Genomic DNA, 8,436 nt, shown 5'->3' with positions numbered 1-8,436 from the left:
GTCAGAAAAGGTGTTTCCTTGCCAAACCTTCCTGCCTCATCCAGTGAGTAAATTCTGATCCCAATAAAGCTGGTGGAGGAATATTCTTTGCTTGATCACAGTTTTACTCCCTCAGTATAGGTTTGTGTTGCCTTGGTCTAGCCAGGGGCTGGATGAAGAGGTTTGTATTGGTGACTGGATTCCATTTCCAGGCATTTCTCCTGTCCCTGTGCTGTTACAGGCGGTTGTACTGGGCTCTGTTTTGGGAAGTGGGGGATTTATGAAGGAAGAAATTCCCCCCTGTGAGGGTGCTGAGGCCCTGGCACAGGCTGCCCAGAGAAGCTGTGGCTGCCCCTGGATCCCTGGAATTGTCCCAGGCCAGGTTGGATGGGGCTTGGAGCAGCCTGGGAGAGTGGAAGGTGTTCCTGGGATTGTGGGGTGTGGAATGGGGTGACCTTTAACATCCCTTCCCACTCAAACCATTCTGTGATTCCATGAAATACCTTTTATTTTGCATTGTGCATAAAGTTATAAAATTTCAATTGCTTTACAGGGAAGCCACTCAGGAATTTCCAGCTCGTGGCACATCACCCCTGGCTCGGACCACGCTCTCCTCACACCTGCCACCAGCCTGAATCCCAGACAGCTCAGTTGGAAACTTCCAGCTGGGATTTGTCCCTTCCCACCTCTCCAGGGATCCTCCAGCCCAGCAGCTTCTGCAACAGCCCAGTTATGCAATGATTCTGTGGCCCTTCCCCTGCATGAGGCGAAGGCTGGGGAAGTGCAGGGGAGTTCAAGCTCTGCTGAGGAGTGTTTCTATTTCTGGCTGGTGCTGCTGAGCCTCTGCCCTGCTCTGCGTGGGTTGGGGGAGAGGAAAACACTCACACGGTGATTGGAGTGATTTTGCCTTGAATGGAGACATGCAAAATCCCTGATTTGGGCAGAGATGGGATCAATGTGTTGCTCTGCCCTTGAAAATCGGGAGGAGGTGCTTGTGCCTCTTCTAACCGAGAAAAACCCCTGACTCATTCATGCCTCACCTACACACCACATCCCAGGTCCTAAATGGAATTCTCAGGATACCTCAAAGTCCATTAAACCCAGCAGAGTTCCTCCTGGTCAGGGGAAGCAGGCTGGAGTTTGTCTTTCCATGCATTAACATCGTGTGCCATAAACATGGAGCTGCCCATCCTCGCCTGACCCTGGGATGGATCAAAAGATCAATAAGATTTCTATTTACATCCTTTATCTGTCATTTCAGATGCCTTTAAGCAACAAATTTACTTAATTCTTCATTATTCTGACCTAACCAGAAAGCAGCAATTGTTTCTTCCCTCGGAGTGGGAGCATGGAGCTATTTGCTCTTAAATTCAGTGCCGGGTGTGGGTTTATTCCCAAACCCTGTCTTTGGTGGCTGAGCATCCCAAATATTTACCAAACTACAGAGGACAAGGTGGGAAAGGCCAACTTCATTTATTTAGCCTAAACCCCTGGGCAACACAAATGCTGGGCTGCTCTGGTGCTATTTAAATATTTATATAGAGCCATCAGCTGCTTGACCTGTTCCCTTCTTTATTAACCCAGATCCTCCGGGTAATGAATGAGGCTTCTGCCACTTCCATGGGGATTTGGAGCCAAATCCCACAGTTTGCTGTGCCTTGGGGGTGGCATTCTCTTTTGCCATAAGTAATCCCCTGATGATGAACTTTTCTCCCAGTCTGATGGATCACTATTCCAACAAGTGTTTCCCTTCAGGATGAGAGCCTGAACTCCTCCACTCCCTGTGCTGATTTAATCAGCGTTTTGGGAAGAGGAAAATTTGGAGTGTCTTAGCCTTCATTATATTTTAATTGATTTTTTTATAGCTTTCCTGATTGGTTTTGAGTTGGTTTTTTAACTATGCTTCCCCTCGGTCATTTTTTACCTCTGTCACGTCCTGCAGCCTCCCCCCCCCTGCTCTGCCCTCACTCATTTTTCATTCAGCTCCTGGAACTGGCTGCAGGATCATTCCAATTCCGGGTTATTAATCACCTGGCAGGATCCAGGTTGGCATCTCCACAACAAACCCATAACAAACCTCCTCTCAGCAGAGCTCACCATTCATGTTTGGGGTTGCTTTACTTTTATGTCCTCCATTATAAATGTATTTATTATGTTATATCCTCACGCCCTGACAGGCAGTGGGTGTTGTTTTCCAGGGATGACGCAGGCAGGTTTGTTCCCATGTGCTGCCTCCTGCTCCTGACAAAGCCACTGGTGTGGATGTTCCCACAGAACCTCCTCTTCCATGAATCCATGATCCTGAGGGGTGTGCTGGTGGAATTTTCACCCCTCTGCACAACCTGTTTCAGCCTCAGCTCATCTTTCCCACCTCCTCAAGAATTTTCCACTGTGTGGAGACCCTTGAAACCTTCCTTAGGTCAAGTTTTCCTTAATTTGCTAGGAAAAAGTCCTCAGCTCTTCTCCTGTGGTTTTATAAATCCTTCCGGACTTGTGTAGCTGTTCTTTGGGCTTTTGGTTGCAGTTGGTTTTATTTAAAAGAAAAAAAAGTTTGGTTTTTGTTTCAAAACCCAACCAAAAAAAAAAAAAAAAACCAGTTGCAAATTGTTTTAAATTCATTTGATATAAAATAATATTAAAAAAAATATGAGAGGAGCTGCCTACACATGTCCCCACACCCCCCTGGGCAGGGCTCACCTCCTCTTCCCCCACCCCAGCACTGGCAGCACCTTCTGCACTTTTGGGGTTGCCCATGGGGAGCACTGGGACACCCCAAAGGTGTTGGCTTGGTAATGCTGGTTTAGCATTCCAAGATCCAGTTGGATTTCGAGCATCATTTCCCAGCTGGGCAATGGACTTTACCCTGAAAATCCTCAGAAAACTGGTGAGAGCCCATCCCTGTGCTCAGTACAGAGCCACCAGCTGGAAAAAGCCACTTTGTAACCTTCCTGAGCAGGATTGGGGCAGAACCCCTAAAAGTTCCCTGTAATAAACCTGCACTGAGCTGGGCTGCAGCTCAGCCACGTCATCAGCAGAAGAAACAGTTCTATTTCGTTAATTTTGCAGAAAATGTATGGGAGCTTCTGCCTAACGAATACTAATAGACCCTTTAAAGCTCATTTAGCAAATCCTTACAATTAAAGGACAATGGGAGGCATCACTTACAGAGCACATCTGAGCAGCCCCAAAATATTCTATTTGTTTATCCCAATAATTGCAAAATAAAATACATTGATTGCTCCATATTTATGAATTCAAGAGCTATTTGCGTCTGTGCTCTGTGTAATGAAGGTTATAAAAGCATCTTAATGCAAAATACAAGGAAAACTCGAAAACTGTATGAAATTTGGGAAATAAGACCTTGTGAGTCAGTCATTTACTCATGTTCTCTCCCACCAAAGCACAGGGACGATGATGCAAGCAGGATATGGGAGGATTTGTGGATATTTATGAGCAGGTGCTCTTCAGCTGGAGTTGGGTTTGAACTAATTGGCACCTGAGGCAGAGGCTGCCAGGGGATTTCGGTGGGATCAGGAATTCTGCTGCAGAGTGTCCTTGGATTTGCAGCAGAATCTGTGCCAGGGTCAGTCCAGGCACAGCACTGAGCAGCACATGGAATCCCAGGACAGTTTGGATTGGAAACGACCCTAAATCCCATCCCATCCCACCCTCTGCCATGGGCAGGGACACCTTCCCCTATCCCAGGTGCTCCAAGCCCCGTCCAACCTGGCCTTGGACACTCCCAGGGATGAGGCAGCCACAGCTTCTCTGGGAAATCCATTCCAGGGCCTCACCACCCTCTCAGGGAGGAATTTCTTCCCAATATCCCATCCAACCCTGCCCTCTGGCAGTGGGAAGCCATTCCTGCCCCATTTCCCTCTGTCCGTGGAGAACAAAGACCATGAACAGGCTCTGCTGGTGTGCTGCAGCCCTTCAGCCCTGCTTTCCATGAGGTCTTCCCAACAGGACTCTGGGAGAGGAGCCCAAACCTACTCTGCTGACTGGGGTGACAGGGATGGGTTTGGGATGGGGTGGGTCCAGGAATTTGGGCCCTCCAGCCCAAACCTTACGGTCAAGAGCCACCTTTTATTTCCAGTCTGGAGTAGTTTCATGTTGACATTGTTTCCTCTACAAGGACACGTCATTTTGCCAGGTTTTTTTTCTGTTTCAGAGCAAGAAACAGCTGCAGCACAGAGCAGGCATAGGAACCTCAAGAACTCCTGTAAAGGAATGTCAGAGCTGGGTGCATGGCTGGGCCCAGGGATGCTCCATGTGGAGTGATGGGCACAGGGGATACACAGAAGCATCACCAAAAGGGGAAAAACTCCCATTGCATTTGGACTGTGGAGCTGAACCCCAGCAAAACAGTCCCCAACTTCACGTCTTGTCTTCGCTGAAAAATGTCCACCAGGCACTTGGGTTTATTCTCAGGGCTTTGGGGACATCTCCACAACATCCGTGTCCCTGTAGTTTCCATATTCCCTGGATAACCCTGTGCCTCCTGCAGTGCTGGATCTGTTGGTTATCACCTGCTAAGGAAGCCATCCATCTCTCCCAGGTGAGGGGAACCAGACTCACGTGGTTCTCAGTGGCTCTTTAGTGATTTTCATTATTTTTTAGCCAATTTCTCTAAATCCACAAGCACTGTTCTCAGCTTTAATGTGCCCATCCATCCCTCCTCTTATTTCCCCTCATTCAGAAACCACCCCCTGCAGCTCTGGGGAGGGATCAGCCTCTGAAAACACACTGATCACCCCCAAAATGCTGCCAGCCCCAGCTAGTCGTGGTGACAGCACCTCTGTGGAACAGCTGGATGCTGATGATCAGCCCCAGCCCCACCAGCCCATCCATCAGGGCTGTTCCTGGGGGGGGAAGCAGCTCTGGAAGGATGCAGAGCCAACGTGTGCAGCCTTCGGGACAGGGATTTAATAATTCAGCGGTTTTTTCTTCCAAGCATCATTTATTAGCTCTTTACAGAGCTGTTTGCTGCTCAGTCAGAAACTAAAGCCAATACTCTTTGTGAGCGTATGGCTCTAACACTGTTAAACTTCACAAAACCCATCAGCAGTGATTTGGCCTCCCAGGTATGAACAACTGAGGAGGAAAACAACAGCATTTTCCTGCTTGCCTGTGGATCTCAGGAGCCTGGCAGGCTCTTGTTGCAGCAGATCCCGGCTGGACATGGCTTTTGGACATGGTCACACTCCCCACGGAACCAGTGGCTTGTGCCAGGCAATGAATGGTTTGGACACCCACCAAAACCTCCTCTGAGTCACTCTGAAACCTTAAAGTGCTGATCAACACTGCTGGGGCTGATCAGGAAGCCCTGGGAAAGAGGGAGGAAAGCTTTCACTTTGCTCTTTTTTTGTAATTATCTTTTATTGAATGAATTCTTTTGCTTCAGTGGATTCTGAGGTGGGAGTGCTGCTGAAGTCCCACACACAGGGACGGCAGCAGAAATGTTTCAGGGCAGAGCGCTCAGTGAATCAGACTGAATTCATCAGCAGTTTCTTGCTCTCCAAATAGTCTTTTTTAGCCAATGCAGGACTGGGATTAGCCACCAAACGTGCCCTGGAAGGAGTGGCAGAAAGCCTTGACACCTCACCCTGGTCCTGTCACATCTCGGGCGCGTCCCCTCTGAGGTGTGGAGCTGGGTCATTCCCATGGAAACATTGGCAGCACCAGCCCAGGGAAAGGATATGGCCGTGGTTAAGTGGCCCTGACACTAATGATGTAATTAGCAGTGTTAAAAGTCATGTCTGGGAGCAGCTACTTTGTTTCCAGGGTGACAGAAGTGCCATAAATAACGATGTCCAGTGGTGTTTCCATAGAGCCGCTGTCCTCAGCCGAGCAGGACAGAGGGTCCTTCATGGCCACTGGGCAGGACGTGGACACGGCCAAAGGTTCCATCCTGCCTCCCAAACTGGCAAAGCCAAGATCACCAAGCCTCACCCAGACCAAGCGAGCAGCTCCAGGCTGGGATCCTTCTTCCTTGGCTTCCCATGGCTGTTGAGCACCCCTTGTTTTGTACATTCACAGAAGCACAGATTGATTTTACCTAAACCACGCTCTGCCAGGGCCCTTCCCTAGTTCTTGTTCTAGAACCTATTTTTCTTGTTATGACCTGGGGAAAAATCCCGTTTCAGTTCAGGAAAGCACCTACATGTACCCAGGGCCGTGTCTCGGTGAGAGGAGCACAACACACATGCCTGGCTCACGCCTCGGGTGGGAACACTTGTGACACTTTGTTGTCCTACAATAAGAGTTGAGAAATTCATTCACTGAATACAGTGTTTAAAGGTCTTTCCCAACCTAAATGATCCTAATGTTCCACAACTGAGTGCTTGGGATGGAACTTCTGGTTGAACCAATTTTAAGGAGGTGTAATGAGTTGTTGGTACTTTAACATGGGAGGGTGACAGCTCTTTCTCCTGACCTGGGGGTAAATCAGCCGTTCAAAGCTGGTGGTGAATCCAGATCCTTGCTTGGGCAATGCCATTCCCTGGGAGCTGCCAGGGATAAGCAGGCAATACAATAAAAAGGGATCTCTTCCAACATCCATGTGGATCCTTTACACAGAACCACGAGCTGCAATTCCAGCCTATTGTCTGGAAAATGTCGGCAGCTGAGAAAATGCTGGAGGAAGAAGTTGTTGGCATGAATGGTGAGAGCACTGCAGGGTTGCATCATCTCGAGCTGGGAATTGTCATCCAGAGGGAAAACAGGAGGGCAAAGCTGGCCCTGGGCAGCTCCCGGAACACGGAAACGCTGCTGGTTCTGTGTGTGCAGAAATCCAGGAACATATGGGCAGCATCCTGTGCCCGTCTATCCCGGCAGCAAACCAGAAGGAGTGTGAATAAACTCCTCTCAACAACAGGATGGGAATATTTACAGGAAAATGAAATAGAGGATGGGGGAAGGGGTTCCTGTTGGAGAGTGGGCTTGGGAGGGAGCGGGGCTGCATTGTGGAGGGGTTTGCCATTCCCATGCACCCAGGCACGAGGAAAATGAATTCAAAAATGCCATTAACCTGGGGATGTACAAGCACATGCTGCCCGTAAACATCCATGATCTGCATCCAGTTCTCCAGAGGACTTATTTTTACTTTTATTTTGGAATCCTAGGCAGAGTGAGCAGCCTTCGAGTGTATTTATTACAGTCTTGAATTGCTTTCCATGGTAACTAATTGTGATTTCCGAGGCACAGGTTCTGCAATGGCACAGGACGAAATGGAGCTGAATATGGAGGCAGCTGGGAAGAAGAAAATCGCTTGCTTATGAAATAGTATTTAATGATGGGGGTTGATGGAGCAGAAAAAATGGGGGTGGCAGGGACTAGAACACAAAACAGCTCTCGCTCAGCGTCATGTATTTCCTCAGATTTTGAATTCCTCAGGAAAGCATCTGGTGAATATTTAAGGAAGGGGAAACTCCCCTTTATGTGCTGCCTTCTCACTTCCCCACTTCCCATTTTATTGAGGCGAACTCTTAAAAATCCAACTGTATAAAAGAAACAGTCAGGAAATTATTATTAAATGGTGTTTGCTGGTTAAAATAATGGGAGGGCTTTTACAAAAATTTGCCCATTGCGCAGTGAAAAACAGGTGAAAAAACCCTGATTTTAGTAATGTTGGATAAAATTGAGGAAAAAAGGTTTCCCTGCAGTGCAGGGGTCTCTCTGCCCTCCCACACCCAGAGCCTGGGATGGCTCCGGTGCCCAGGGAAAGGCTGAGCAGAGTTGGGGAAAACTCTGAGGACCATTGTGAGTCAACTGGGAATTTCCAAGCTCTCACACGGGGTCAAAACCTCTGGAATGTTCCTGCCCCTCCTCTGTAAGACTCTGATTGAACAGCTATGACACCCCCCCAGAGAAGAACAATATTGTCTTGTCCTCTTTAAAATCTCTGAATTAATGAGTAGTAGTGCAAAGCCCAGGCCATGAAACAAAAAAAACCCCTAAAAAATCCCAAGCCAAACTCCCCAAAACCCAGAAAATCCAAGTAAACAACCAGAAATGTAACTGTAATGAGCGTGGTTATGTTGCCCAGCTAAAACCCACAAATTTGTGGGAGTTTCTCCAACCTTGGTGCAACATCACCAGAAATCCTGGATAAATATGGGATAAAATTTACGGGGATGTGCATATGTAAGGTCCAATCTTTGTTACTGAAGTATTAATTTTATTGACCCAGCAGACAGTCAGGTTTTTATTATATAAATATAGAGATGTAGGCACTTCAGATGTCAGTATCTGACACAAGCCTGGTGACAACGAGCACAGAGCCATTCCAAGGGATGGGAGATCCACGGGAACCTGGCCCCTCTGGAACCTCCCCTGTGGGTCAGCCAGAATGAACCTGAGCTTGTGGTTTATCCACCTAAGGAACTGGAACCAAATTTTCATCTCTCTTGCAGTTACCCCACTCCAGTTTGGCTTCCTAGAGAAACCTGCCTGCTC

This window comes from Corvus cornix, chromosome 4A (genome assembly GCF_000738735.6).
Source record: "Corvus cornix cornix isolate S_Up_H32 chromosome 4A, ASM73873v5, whole genome shotgun sequence".
In the NCBI taxonomy this organism is placed as follows: Eukaryota; Metazoa; Chordata; class Aves; order Passeriformes; family Corvidae; genus Corvus; species Corvus cornix.
The sequence above is the reverse complement of the archived record's forward strand: the minus strand, read 5'-3'. Positions refer to the sequence as shown.